This window comes from Peromyscus maniculatus, chromosome 20, assembly GCF_049852395.1.
Source record: "Peromyscus maniculatus bairdii isolate BWxNUB_F1_BW_parent chromosome 20, HU_Pman_BW_mat_3.1, whole genome shotgun sequence".
Taxonomy (NCBI): Eukaryota; Metazoa; Chordata; class Mammalia; order Rodentia; family Cricetidae; genus Peromyscus; species Peromyscus maniculatus.
This window is the reverse complement of record NC_134871.1, coordinates 47,149,057-47,163,259: the sequence shown is the minus strand read 5'-3', so window position 1 is coordinate 47,163,259 and position 14,203 is coordinate 47,149,057. Positions and strand designations below refer to the sequence as shown.

Here is a 14,203-nt window from a genome sequence, read left to right as displayed (position 1 = left end):
CAGCCTGAAACTGGAGGCGCTGGCCTCCACCTGCACCTCCCACCTGCCAGTTTACTTTGGGGGAGGGGAGGCTGAGTAAAAGGAATGTCCTTCACTTGGCTCAGCTCGCCCCACAGCCAGCCACTTTTTTTTTTTTTTTTTTTGTCTCCTCTACCTCTGCCTTAGAAAGCTCCCTGCTTCCATTCGGGTGATTCGGGTGGTCCTGGGAGCCAGAGTCCAAGTGCCAGTTCATACACTCTGGCCCAGGTTGGGGTGTGGGCGGGGCGCTGAGAAGGTGTTCTTCCAAGATCTTGGTGAGGCAGATCCTGAGCCTTGGACTCACCGGAGCAAGGTCAGTTCCTAAGGTTCCAGCCCCATCCTGCAGGCTGCTTGCATCTGTGTGTGCCCTAAGCACCATTAGAGTCCCTTCTGCCCAGGGCCAGGCCCTGAAGGGACACAGTGATCAATCCAGGTGACATATCAGGTCCCATCTCACTGGACCCCTGTGGCACTGAGCTGGGAAAGGAAGCCATGATGCTTGGACCAGGAGAGGGATTGGAAGCCCAGAGGAGAAGGGGGTGGGGGAGCAGCTTGAGGGGGAGGGGGAGATGGGACGAACGGGGGGGGGGGGGGGGGGGGGCTCGGACAGGACATGACCTGAGCTCCTGCCTCAAGCTCCAGGATCGTTCTTCCCTGACCTTGCCAGTGAGGTTGAAGGAAGGAAATTGCTTCTAACGGACAAGGACCAGTCCTTCCCCCTGCCACGTCCAGTGCAAGCCCTCAGCCATGGCCGCCCTGCTGCATAGGCCTAAGCATCCAGAACTCCACACAGCCCAGGAATGACTTGAAAGTGGCCATGGTTGGAGAACTGTGCCTAGTAATCCTAGTGACCACCATGTTGACCTGGCACTTGGCCCTGACCACTGACAGCAGGGGATCCATCCTTGGACCCTGAGCCGCCTCCTCAGCAAAGGGAGTAGGGACTCTGGAGGACTAGGCCCCCAGCCCTCCCTGCCTAGGCCTCTGTGGGCTGTAGGGACAAACAGAGGCCAGCTTCCTGGATAGTGACCCAGGAGGATGGAGCAGGCCAGCAGCAGCTGGGGGAGGCGAGGTTCCGTGCAGTGAACTGACCACCCCCACCCACTTAGCGGCGCTTAAACTTCCAGCTTCTCTCTAGAGGCTGCATTTCCCAGAACTCAGATGCCCCAGATGGTTGGTCATGACCTTCTGGGCAGGAGGCCCCCAGAAACCAACTCCTACTCACAGAGCAGGCCCAGGCTCAGCCGGGATTGGGGGTGAGGGGTAGGGGTAGGGATGGGGAGCTGGGTCAGCTGATGAGTGACTGAGTCAGGAAGGGTTTCTCAAAAACTCCAATTGACTAGCAGCTTGCCTAAAGAGGGGTTAACTGGTCCCGCGAAAACACGCAGAGTGTCTAAAACTCAAGTGCTTGATCAGAAAGGTTAAGTAATGCGTAGAAAAGTCAGAAAGAGGACATTGAGGGGTGAATGAGTGGGGGGCGGGGACAGCAGGTACAAAGATTGGAAACAGGGAACAGCATGGTACAAACAGGAACAGCACGTTTGTTGGCACATGCTTTTAATCCTAGCACCCTGGAAGCAGAGACATGTAGTTCTCTATGTCTCTTTTGAGTTCCAGGACAACCAGAGCTACATTGTGAGATCCTGTCTCAAAAACAAGCAAAACAGCCTGGCAGTGATGATCATCCAGGCCTTTAATCCCAGCACTCACTCGGGAGGCAGAGGCAGGGGGAGCGCTGAGTTCGAGGCCAGCCTGGTCTACAGAGTGAGTTCCAGTACAGCCAGGGATACACTGAGAAATCTTGTCTCAAAAAAAAGGAAAAGAGAGGGGAGGGGGAGGAAGGAAGGAAGACAAAAAAGACTTTTTTTTTCCTAGACAGGGTTTCTCTGTGTAGCTTTGCGCCTTTCCTGGATCTCGCTCTGTAGACCAGGCTGGCCTCGAACTCACAAAGAACTGCCTGCCTCTGCCTCCCGAGTGCTGGGATTAAAGGCAAGAAAGACTCTTAGGCTTGTACCCTGAGCTAAGGGATGTGAAGGAATTTAAGGAGAGGACTGGAGGCGCCAGAGAATCAAACAGACAGATCTGGGTTTTTAAGATGCTGAGGGAAGCTTGAAGGGCGAAGATTAAGATATGGTGACCAGCAGGGAGCTTCCGATGGACTTCCCCTGTGATTAAAGGCTTGACCCGCCCAAAAAGGATCAAGTTAACCACACACTTCTGATGGAGCAAGGTCCTGGGCTCAATCTAAGTTTAGACACTTCTTTGCGCCCTTAGAGAAAGTCGCCCCGTAGGGCCAGTACACACTGACTGTGAGACCGAGTCCTCAGTCCTGCCCCAGCTGCTTAGTAAGGACCCTGGCTCGGGGAGGGGGAAGCGGTGACTGCTAAGTTAAAAAGCCAGTCAGCACCTTAGCCTGGCCGGGAGAAGGTAGGCACCAGGTTTTTCTGTAGACTGAGCCCCAGGGTGGGCGTGGCATGGGCGGGACCAACAGGGTGGGATGCCCCGCCCTTCAGCCCCGCGCCTGCCCATATAAGGCGAGCGGCCCCGCAGTGCCCCTTCCCAAGGCCGCGCCCCCACCACGCCTTCTTGCTGGAAAGTGCGGCGAGGTCCCACTTAGGAGACTCGGGGCGCAGGCTCGGCACGGGCACCTGAAACCCTAACCAGCAGTGGGCAAGAGTGAGCTGGGTAGATGCTGGACTGCCTGAGAGCCTAGGGTGGGGGTAGTTAGCGTTCTGCACGGTAGATGGACCTGCGGAGCTTCTGCCCGTTACATTGAACTCGCCTCTTTATTTTGTATTTGTTTTAGTTCTATTTTATATGAATGGATGTTTTGATAGTTGTGAGCCATCGTGTGGATGCTGGGAACTGACTCCAATCTTCTGCAAGAGCAGCCAGTTTCTTAATCGCTGAGCCGTGTCTCTCCTCCCCCACTCCCCACCCCCAGAACAGGACTCTGTATTTTTCACATCTCAATAGATCCTAAGGTCGAGAAGAAAGTCTAAGACTTGGCCAAGCACTAGTGATCTCTCCTTTTAGATAAAGAAAAGTCTCAAACTAGGAGCCTTGGACAGGAGATGGAGCCAGGTCCGTTTGTGAGTTAGCGTTTCTTTTTTTATTGTTGTTTAAGAAAGGGGCTCAGTGTCCGCCAGGCTGGCCTTGAACCTGCTGATCCTAAATTCCTGATCCTTTCCACCTCCTAAGTGCTGGAGCTCCGCGCTTGGCTCTGGTTCTCCCTCTCCTCTCCCCCTCCCCCTTTTCTCTCCCCCACACACAGGAGAGCGAGGAAGAGGAGGAAGGAGAGACAAGAGAAGGTTGAGGATGCAAGGGCACACTGGGAAGCTTGCTGTGTGCACCCCTGTGGCTACCAGCCGTGATGCCTGCTGAGAGAACGGGGCGCCTCACCCCTTCCCATCTGTGGTGGGGAGGAAAGAGCACCTGGAGCCTGGATCCGCCTCAGTGGCACACACCTGCCGCACACAAACGCTGGGGCACCAGAGCGCACCTCTCAGCTGCGTCTAGACACCTGGGTGCTGCAGCCTCGGTTCTCACCGCCCACCCGGCTCCCGGCATCCACACCAACACCAGAATCCGAGGAATTCTCAAAACTAAAAATCTGACTATCCCGAGTCTTCCACCTTTTAAGTCCTCCCATGGTTCCAGCTCCTGCAGGAAAAGGACCAGCTCTCCCCAGGGCACACCTGCCTTCTGTGGTATGCCAGACCCTGGGTCTGATGCCCCTCGGCTGCAATTTTAAAACTCTATGTATTTATTTATTCTTGTGTGTGACAGCTTGCAGGAGTCAATTCTCTCCTCCCATCCTTCCATCGTGTAGGTCCTGAGGACTGAAGGATTTGTAGTAATCGCCTCAACACAGTGGGTCATCTTTCTATCCTGTCTGTTCCATCCTGTACACTTTCCTCCCAGACCAGCCCTTTGCATGAATGTTTCCTGAATGTTCACTGGATAAAATTTTTATTGTTGGCGGTGGTTTTTTGAGACAGGGTTTCTCTGTGTAGCCCCGGCTGTCCTGGAACTTGCTCTGTAGACCAGGCTGGCCTCGAACTCAGAGATCCGCCTGCCTCTGCCACCCAAGTGCTGGGGTTAAAGGTGTGCACTGCTGCCACCTGGCCACTGGGTCAATTTTGAAGACACTGAGGACTTACAATGATGAAAGGTCAGGAGGCATGGTCTAGGCCTTTGTGAAGGTTATAGGATGGTGAGTCCAAACAGAACCATGAGACAGCTAGGCAGGTGAAGAAGCTCCATTGTAGGACTCCTAACTTGGCATGCACAAATCCCTGCATTCAGTCCCCAGCAACACACACACACACACACACACACACACACACAGAGTGGCATGAGCGGTAAAGGTTACAAAGTCTGTGCCAGCACTTGAGAGGTGGAGGCAGGAGGATTACTACGAGTTTGAAGTCATTCTGGGCTACATAATGAGTCCCAGGCTATCTAGCACTTCTGACAAGACCTGTCTCAAAACGAAGGCAGCCAGTCCCCCGCAGCTTCAATCAGTTCGCCCACATCAGAGCCAGCTAGCTCCGCCTCCTCTCAGACCCTGCCCTGGACTGCTGGGCTGTGGCACACAGATGGCCGTGCTTGGAGACAGGGACGGTCACCATGTTTTGGTAGGCCTCCCTGGGTGAAGGCAAGGGTGCTCTTAGGCTAAGAGAAAGATTTTGAAATAGACAGGCATAGGCACGTTCAGCAGCGACGTGGGCTGCACCTGAGCAGGTGGGCAGGCGTATGAGGAAGGCCTCTCCGCGGGCTCCCTTTGTCCCGCGGATCTAAGGCAGTGACTGCTCAGGGTTTGTGACCATAACCAGGCATGAAAAACATATTACATCACAAACCTGGCACGGACCATAACAGTGAAACAAGTGTCATCAATTTACTCCCACTGCCCAGGATGCATGCTGGGATTTTCTGTCCCATCGGGCCTCTGGTGTCACCACATGCCGTGGACCTCAGCATGGTCTCCAGTGGCAGCGTGGGCCATGGACACCAACACTGTCCCCGGTGACAGCCTGGCCTACAGGCATCAACATGATTTCAGGCAGCAGCACAGACCACAGACGTCTGCCTGGTTTTTGGTGGTAACACAGACGTCAACGTGGCCCTCAGCGTGGCCTCCGGTGGCAGTACAGACCGTGGACATCATGTGGCCCTCTGCCACAGCTCAGGCCAGGGACACCATCTTAGCCCTTAGTCAAAGCACAAGCCACAGATGTCAACGTTGCCTCTGGGGCAACACAGGCCACAGACACCAACACTGTCTGAGCTGCAGCCTGGCCCACAGACCCAGACGTGGCACCCAGAAGCAGCATGGATTATGGACATCAACAATCACATCTAAATTAAAAAAAAAAAAATTCAGAGCCTGGCGGCAGTGGTGCACACCTTTAATCCCAGCACTCAGGAGGCAGAGCCAGATGGATCTCTATGAGTTCGAGGCCAGCCTGGTCTACGGAGCGATATCCAGGACAGGCACCAAAACTACATGGAGAAAAAAAAATCATCTCAAGCCTGAGATCTCCATCTCTTAGTGGCTATGAAGTACTTCCTGGTTCATCCAGTCTTTTAGGGTCTTGGGAGGTGGCCCTTCACCCCACACCTATATTAATTTGTAAAGTAGCCTAAAGGGTGAGGCAGGGGGTGAGAGTGAGATGGGGTGGGAAGTCTCCCCCACCACTCCCTTCCCAGCCCCCATCATCAGAAGGTCCCGGGTAGAGCTGAGGGCCAAACAGAAGGAAGGTATGCCATCAGGACATTGTCCTTCTCAGCCCTCCGCCCCCAGCTCAGCCAAGCTTCCACCTGGCCATCAGTCCCGGGTACAGACTACCTTTGTCTGCTATTAGCCCTGTGAGCAGGGCAGGGTGGGAGGGAAGAAAGCAATATAAGTCTATCCTCAGGCCAGACCCTTGCCTGCTCCAGCCACCTCGCCTGCAGGCCTGACATCTGCTTCACAGAGGCTGCACACGGCGTCAGACTCCCTACCCTCACCCCAGTCCAGCTCCCTACCCTCACCCCAGTCCAGCTCCCTACCCTCACCCCAGTCCAGCTCCCTACCCTCACCCCAGTCCAGCTCCCTACCCTCACCCCAGTCCAGCTCCCTACCCTCACCCCAGTCCAAGTCTCTGTCCGTCCTTTTTCTTCTGTCTGGAGTCTTGGGGCCAGAAGATCCCTTAGTAACGGAATCCAGCTGCCGCCTTTTATCGATGTGGAAGCTGAGGTCCAGAGAGGGGAGGAAATCACCCAGCTCACATGGGAGTTGGTCTCAGAGTGCAGTGGCGTCTCGGGTGCAGCTTCTCTGCGCCACTCTTGTGTGGTTCTGTGTTCTCGGTCTGGGGGTGGCCAGGGACATAATCCATCTGGGAGAGGCTAGGTCATGTGCCCACCTGCCTAGGAGGACAGCGCCCAGAGATGCCCACTTTTCCTACTCCCCATGGGCTGCAGAACCACGTGCAGCCGTGTGTCCTGGAGTCCTTCTGGTTCTAAGCCATCCCCAGCCCTCACTCCTGTGTGTATGGGGGGTGGGGGGGTAGTGGTGAGGTGAGGGTAGGGTGAGGGTGAGATGGGGTTGGGGGTCATATGGGAGTGAGGGTAGGGGTGAGATGGGGGTGAGGGTGTGGTCCCTTCTGACTGAGGACAACAGAAGGAAGATGAAACCTGTGGGAACTTGTTTTCTCTCAGGAAGCAGCTGCTTCCCTGGGGCCTCTGGGTTAGGATGGTGGGTAGCTTCCGGGCTTTTCTTTCTGTAGGCTCTTGGTAGGGCCTGAAATCCAGGCAGAGACACCTGCTTCCCCCACTCCACCCCCATCCCCCAGGCTTCCTGGTTCCTTGGAAGATACTCTGTCTTCCATGTGAGTGTCTGGGGCTGGGGATGTAGCCTAGTTTACTGAGTGCTGGAATTATAGGTGTTTGCCACCACACCTGGCCAGGCTTTTTTTTTTCTTCCTTCCTTCCTTCCTTCCTTCCTTCCTTCCTTCCTTCCTTCCTTCCTTCCTTTTCTCTGTCTTCCCCACGCCCCTTTTTCGTTTTTCTTTGCAGTGCTGAGTACCAAACCCCAGGCCTTGGGCATACTAGGCAGAGGCTACATCCCCTGCCTCTCCCTGATGATTTTAAAGCCACTAAGTGTTCACAGATTGGCAGCAATGGCAAGAACACCTTGTCCAGGACCCTGTCTTGGGGAGGGGGTCGGAGGGGGTGGGACTCAGATGAAGCCCACCATGTTGCTCCAGCTCCTCAAGCCTGTTGACTCAACAGCCTGCCAGGGTCAGGCACCAAAACCACTTATGCAGAGAACTCTCCCCGGGGAAGACGAAGAGGGGATTTTGCTGTTTTTAAAACACTAAAGAATCATCATGGGAAGACCAGTGCTGGCCAGGAGCAGCAGTTTCCATATTTGGGGCAACTCCAGTTGGTGAGAACTGGCTGCCTAGAGCTCTGCGGAGATGAGACGAAGCCAAACCCAGGCTCTGAGAGAAGTGTACTATGATCGATTGGCAATGCCTGCTCTGGGCGAGCAATAGTGGCCTAGACTCACTGGGCTCTGATTCTGGCTTGCACACCTAACACACACTTCCTGTTTGAGGGAGGGAGAGAGAGGAAAGGGAAGCTGGGAAAGAGAAACAAATTGGTGGAATCTGGCTGAGAGCCCTGGCTGAGTCCACGGAGGGCTCTTCTGCTCTGTTTCCTAGGTATCTCCAAGCACTTTCTTGTTTTGTTTGTTTTACAGAGAGCACGCACCCCAAGCCACCGCACACATGCGGAGGTCAGAGGACAAGCCTCCTTCCACAGTGTGTCCTCTGGTTGGAACTCAGGTTGCCAGGCTTAGTGGCAAGCACCTCTACCCCCTGAGCCATCTGGCCAGTCCCTCTTCTGACCAGAGCAGCCTCTCCCTAAGGGACTGTTTTAGCCCACTCAAGTTGCTGTAACAAATTCCCAGAGCCTGGGTGGCTTACAAACAGAAGGTGTGTTCATTTCTCATTGTTCACCGTTCTAGAAGCTGGAAGTGTGGGATTAAGTATCTGAGGAGGGCCCCTTCCTCCTAGGCACGGGTCTTCTCACTATGTCCACATGGTGGAAGGGAGGGGGCATTCGGGCATGTCTTATAAAATCACTAATCCTACCACCTTCGTGACCTTTTAATCCGAAAGTCCCGTGTGTGAATGTTGTGGGGGGCACAGGATTTCAACATACGATTTTTGAGAGGACACAAACATTCAGTCTATTGCAGAAGTCATCCCCTCCCTTTCCCTTCCTGTTCTATTTATTTATGATGGGACTTCCCCTCCTATCCCCTCTGCAGCTCAGGCCTGTGACCCATGGCAACAGATTCTTTTCCCAGGGACTGGAAAACCTCAAGAGACTCAAAGATAGAAGGCGGTGAGTATAATGGTGTCATGTCACATCCTGCAAAGACTCACAAAACTCTTCTAGCCCTAAAACTACAGCAGTGGTTCTCAGCCTTCCTAATGCTGTAACCCTTTAAATACAGTTCCTCATGTTGTGGTGACCCCTCCAACCATAAAATTATTTCATTGTTACTTCATAACTATAATTTTGCTACTGTTATGAATCGTAATGTAAATATCTGTGTTTTCCAGTGGTCTAGGTGACACCCGTGAAAAAGTTGTTCAATCCGCAGAGGAGTCAGGACCCACAGGTTGAGAATCACTGCTCATCTCTTTCAGGACCAACTACCCAAGGCACAGACGGCATTCAGCCTGGGAAGGCGCTTCCCTGGGATGCTGAGTGGAGACAGCAGCCCTTCCGCCTCTCATTCTGCATCCAAGCTCGATAAATCCCGACCAACGCTTCCACCTCCACCTCACTGTGCTCAGTCAAAAGAGCCCACGCTGACATGACAGTCTTTCTAGAAGAAAGAGCAGGCCAACTCACAGCCGCTCGGCTCTGTGAAACCTCATCAGGAAGGATCTGAGAATCCCGGGGAGTCCTTTCAGTGTCTGAGCCTCAGGGTCCTGTAGGAGGCACCAGGCAGTGAGCACAGACTAAGAACTTCACAGGATTCCAAACTGAATTAACAGATCCATGCAACACTGCCATTGAGTACCCGCTGCATGCCAGGCACAGCAATTGTGGTGGATTCAATACAGTCCCTCACTCCTCTTCCAAATCCTGAGAATTATGAGCACAGAGAAGCTAGACAAGATTCCCTGGGGCCAGCAGCAGGCCAGCAAGGTGTCCTGAACTCAGGCGACCTCCAGATCTTTTTTTTTTTTTAAATTGGCCTCCAATGCTGGCCTCAAAACCACAATCCACCTCCCTTGTCCCTTGAGTGCTGGAATCAAGGTATGTGCTACCATAGTTTCAGAACCCCCGTCCTAGTACATCTCCCACACTGAAGACACAGGCTTTCAGCTCCTGCCCAAGAAGGATGACTCAGAGTGGGGACCGGACTGGCCTCAAACTTGCTATATCATCAAAGATGACCCTGAATTCTTGATCCTCCTGCCTCTGCCTCCCAAGTGTGTGCCATGCAGTGCTGTGAGTCAAACCCAGATTCTCTCAAGTGCCAGGCCAGCACCCTACCAACTGAGCTATATATCCCAAGTCCCTGGATGCTAAGTTTCATGGGAGACTTTGGTGCTCGTGGGTGTGGATACCAGAGAGAGCCTGGGAGTCCTTGGACCCCTCATGTCACTTTTTCTCTTCCTTTGGGCTCCCTCTATCTGGTTGTGGTCATGGGGCGGGTACCCTTGTCTGACTGTAGTGACGGGTTGTGTTGTGTGTGTGTGCAATTTCTTTACAAGGTGAGGTGTGTGCTCAGTGTCCCAGGCTCTGTGACACCCACACCTCCTAGTTTTCTGAGGCACCTCCTTACACTCAGGAGTTGACCCAGGGCCAGCAGTATCTGAGACATGGAGCAGCTTGTTAGAGTTTGGTGAGACCTAGAAGAGAGGCTGGCCCCAGGCTCCACAAGTAGGAAGCTGGGACATGGGCTGCGACCCAGGCAGAATCTGTGCTCTTCCAACATCATCCTGTATCCACCGGGGCCACTCCCGTTTCACTGCTCCCTGGACACAGAGCCCAGGGCCAGCTGCTGCAAACCCCGGGATCACTCCCTCCTCACCCATCCTCTGTCATCTTGGACAGGACCCTGAATGCAGCTGTCAGTCTTTCGGAGTCTAACAACTAATTCACACTCAAATATAAATGACGATAATAACTGGGGGGTGAGGGATTCCTGTTCCTTTTTAGGACATATTCCTGGGAAATAGGAAAGAAGAGGGCTGCTGGTAGGATTTCAGCCTCTTGTCAAGGCCATTCTGAGAAAACATGTGCATGCCTTGGACTTCTCAAGTGTTTGGCAAAGTGGGATCATAGAGATGGCTAGCCTTGGCTTCTGGAAGCCGAGATGCCACGTCTTTGTGATGCCACGTCTGAGTTACCAGCTCTGTAGGAGGCAGTGGGGGCTGTGCCCAGCCCAGAGCTAGCCTTGGCTTTGCCTCTAATTGGCTGCCAAGGTCTTTCACAGTTCTCTGCTGCTCTCTGGGCCTGAAGCCTTACCTAGAAAATCAGGGTAAGATGTGAAGCTGTGCTGGATATAGTAGCACAGACCTTTAATCCCAGCACTTGGGAGACAGAGCCAGGAGCTCTGTGAGTTCAAGGCTAGCCTGGTCTACATAGCAAGTTCCAGAACAGCCTGGACTATAGAGACACAGTCTCAAAAAAAAAAAAAAAAAAAAGTGAGGCCGTGTCCCAGTTTGTTCCCTGCAGCCTTGCCTGTCCCTCAGACACAGCCCTGAGGTATAGCCACACAAGTCAGACCCTAAAGCGCGGCTATTTTTTACCTCCACGTGACTATCAAGTACCCCCTGTTCTGTCTACAACCCTGAGCTCCACACACCACTGTACAGACAGCACCTGGGAATCCTGCTTGGCTCAGGAGAGCACTTTTTCCTCCACTTTCCGCCAGGTGGACACCATTATTCAAGGTCCAGCCGCTACCGAGCCAGCAAGAGATGCTTCAAGAAGAGCTTGCTAGAATGTTCTTCTGTTCAGCCCTCTCTCTCCAGGACCGGGAAGGACCACACTCCACATCCTCCAGCCCTTGCCCCTCTCGTCTCCTTTCCTTAGCTTGGCCTTAGCTCATGAGGATCTCTGCCTGGAGTTCCGGCTCAGCCTACTCGCTGTCCTCGACAGGAAGCCCTTCCCCCACCCTCCTCCTGCCAATCAGGGCTGCACAGCCCCCTTCTCTCCTTGGTTTAGGGAGCTTTCCTTTCCGATAACCCGGGTGCTGTTTTCATTGCTCCCAGTCCAGGGCCTGGCACATCCAATAAACGGGCACGGGATCCTCTTGACTGATAATCAATCCAAGGCCAGCAGGAAAAGGGAAGGCCTGCACATGGCAGACAGCTGAAGGCTGGGGTGGCCGTGACTCACCCCACCCCTACAGACCACCAGGCAGCTACAGAATGGCTGAGTCAGGAGTCAGAGGCCTCCAGGAATTCTGATAAGGATAAGACACAAACGCTGGGGTATTTCTAGAATGCAGAGGTTAGGGGGCGGGGAGCTGGGTCAGGACAGAACTGCTCGGTTGTATTATTTATTTTTTGATTGGATGAAATATTCACATTCATAGAATTCACAATTCGGAAGGTGCAAATGGGAGGTCATGGGTTGGGCATCCTCCATCCATCCCTGTACGTCAGCCTAGGTCCCCTCTCCAGATACAACCTGCTAGGGCCTTTCTCTCTCCTTTCCAACATAGGTAAGCCTGTTGTTCACACCATTCTTCACTTACTTTTTTCCCCCTTAATATATCTTTGAGGGGCTGGAGAGATGGACCAGTGGTCGGGAGTCCTGGCTGCTCTCACAGAGGACCCGGGTTCTGTTCCCAGCACCCACATGGTGGCTCACACCACCTGTAACTCCAGTTCCAGGCCCTCTTCTGAGTTTTGCAAGCACCAGGCACATACATGATATGTCTGGTACACATACATCCATGTAGGCACTCACGGACATACATAAAATAAAAATAGGTCAGAGCTGGGCATGGTGGCACACGCCTTTAATCCCAGCATCCAGGAGGCAGAGGCAGGTGGATCTCTGTTGTGGTTTTTGCTCTTTTGGGGGGCCTGCCACCCAGCTCCCACATAAATCACACATGAAGGCTTATTCTTAATTATAAATGTCCAGCCTTAGCTTGGCTTGTTTCTTGCCAGTTTTCTTTAACTTAAATTAATCCCATCTACCTTTTGCCTCTGGGCTTTTTTCCTGTTCTCTTCTGTAAATCTTACTCTTACTCCATGGCTTGCTGGGTAGCTGGGTGCCTGACCCCTGGAGTCTTCCTCCTTCTCTGGCTACTTCTCTCTTGTTCCTTGATCTTTTTCTCTTCCCAGATTTCTTTTTCTATATATTCTCTCTGCCTGCCAGCCCCGCCTATCATTTCTCCTGCCTCGCCATTGGCTGTTCAGTTCTTTATTAGACCATCAGGTGTTTCAAACAGGCACAGTAACACAGTTTCACAGAGTTAAACGAATGCAACACAAACAGAAGTAACATACCTTAAAATAATATTCCCCAGCAGATCTCTGTGAGTTTAAGGCCAGCCTGGTCTACAAAGCAAGTTCCAGGATAGCCCGGGCTGTTACACAGAGAAACAAACAAACAAAAAAAATGTATTTGCAAATGCTGGTGTTGAGTGTCCCTGGCCCCTAAGTTTATATATGCAACTCACTCCCCAGTATGTGACCATTGAGTTTAATGCCTTCTATAAGAGCTTGAGGGGGCTGGTGAGCCCCTGACCGCTTCTGCTGTGTGTGGTAGAATCTGGGAGAGGCACTGTGCTGAAGGGTGCTGAAGGGGCCATTCATTATCAGATACAAAACCTGCTGCTGCCTGTGTCTCCGACTCCCACCTCCAGTATGGTTTATGAATGACCTGGTCCAAGGCATTCCACTGCAGCAGCCTAAACAGATGGGCAGAGCACATGTCACGGCGGCAGTGAGAGCATGCTTTCATTAACTGTATTCAGGGTTGCCAGACAGAATGCAGGATGGGTGCAGGGGCTTGGGTCAGTGGCAGAGTGCTTTACTAGTATTGCCAAGGGCCTGGGTTTCTTCCTCGGCACTGAGAAATGAAGGGATGAATGAATGAGAATACAGGATGCCCAGTGGCATTTGAATTACATGAATTTCTGGTAAGTAATTTTTTTTTTTTTTTTTTTGGTATTAATCTGTCTCATTTAAGATTTAGGATAGAGCCAGGTCATGCTGGCGCACAACTTCAATCCCAGCACTCAGGAGGCAGAGGCAGGCAGACCAGCCTGATCTACAGAGAGAGTTCCAGAACAGCCAGGGCTACACAGAGAAACCCTGTCTCACCACCACCACCACCCCAAATTAATCCAGGATAGACCTAACCCAAGGCTGAACCTCAAGTTTAACAATGCCCTGTAATTTTATTTATTAGATGTCCCTTTCCTCATTGTTCTGGTAAGGCACTGCCCTGTCTCCTTTGGAAAAATCTTGGGGGAGGGAGCTTCAGGAAATGAGTGCCTAATCTGTGGGGTGGGGTAGGGGAGACACACACACACACACACACACACACACACACACACACACACACACACACCCTAGCCTTCATTTTCTTTCTTCCTTTTTTTTTTTTTTTTTGGTCAAGACAGGGTTTCTCTGTGTAGCTTTGGAGTCTTTCCTGGAACTCACTCTGTAGACCAGGCTGGCCTCAAACTCACAGAGATCCATCTGCCTCTGCCTCCCAAGTGCTGGGATTAAAGGCATGTGTCACCATTGCCCCACTCTTAATTTCTTCCTTCCTTTCTTCCTTCCTTTCTTCCTTCCTTCCTTTCTTTCTTTCTTCCTTCCTTCCTTCCTTCCTTCCTTCCTTTCTTTCTTTCTTTCTTTCTTTCTTTCTTCTTCCTTCCTTCCTTCCTTCCTTTCTTTCTTTCTTTCCTCCCTCCCTCCCTCCTTCCTTCCTTCCTTCCTTTCTCCTCCCTTTCTTTCTCCTTTTTTGGTTTTTCAAGACAGGGTTTCTCTGTGAAACCCTGACTGTCCTGGAACTCTCTCTGTAGACCAGGCTAGCCCCTGACTCAGAGATCAGCCTGCCTCTGCCTTCTGAGAGCTGGGATTAAAGGTGTGCACCATTAAACCCAGCATTTATTTTTTTCATTTTGTATTTATATATT

At 52.4% G+C, this 14,203-nt stretch overlaps 1 long non-coding RNA gene across 3 annotated transcripts; it reads left to right on the top strand.

Annotated features, from left to right (window-relative positions):
• The first annotated feature begins 196 nt into the window (after window positions 1-196).
• On the top strand, window positions 197-9,266 carry LOC143269773 (uncharacterized). 3 transcript variants are annotated; one of them, XR_013046477.1, is made up of 4 exons: window positions 197-331; window positions 7,769-8,003; window positions 8,342-8,418; window positions 8,727-9,266. It is a non-coding gene; the product is annotated as an uncharacterized LOC143269773 (long non-coding RNA). The 3 variants fall into 3 exon arrangements; XR_013046475.1 differs by having other exon boundaries at window positions 8,640-9,266; XR_013046476.1 differs by lacking the exon at window positions 7,769-8,003 and having other exon boundaries at window positions 8,640-9,266.
• The last annotated feature ends 4,937 nt before the right edge of the window (window positions 9,267-14,203 follow it).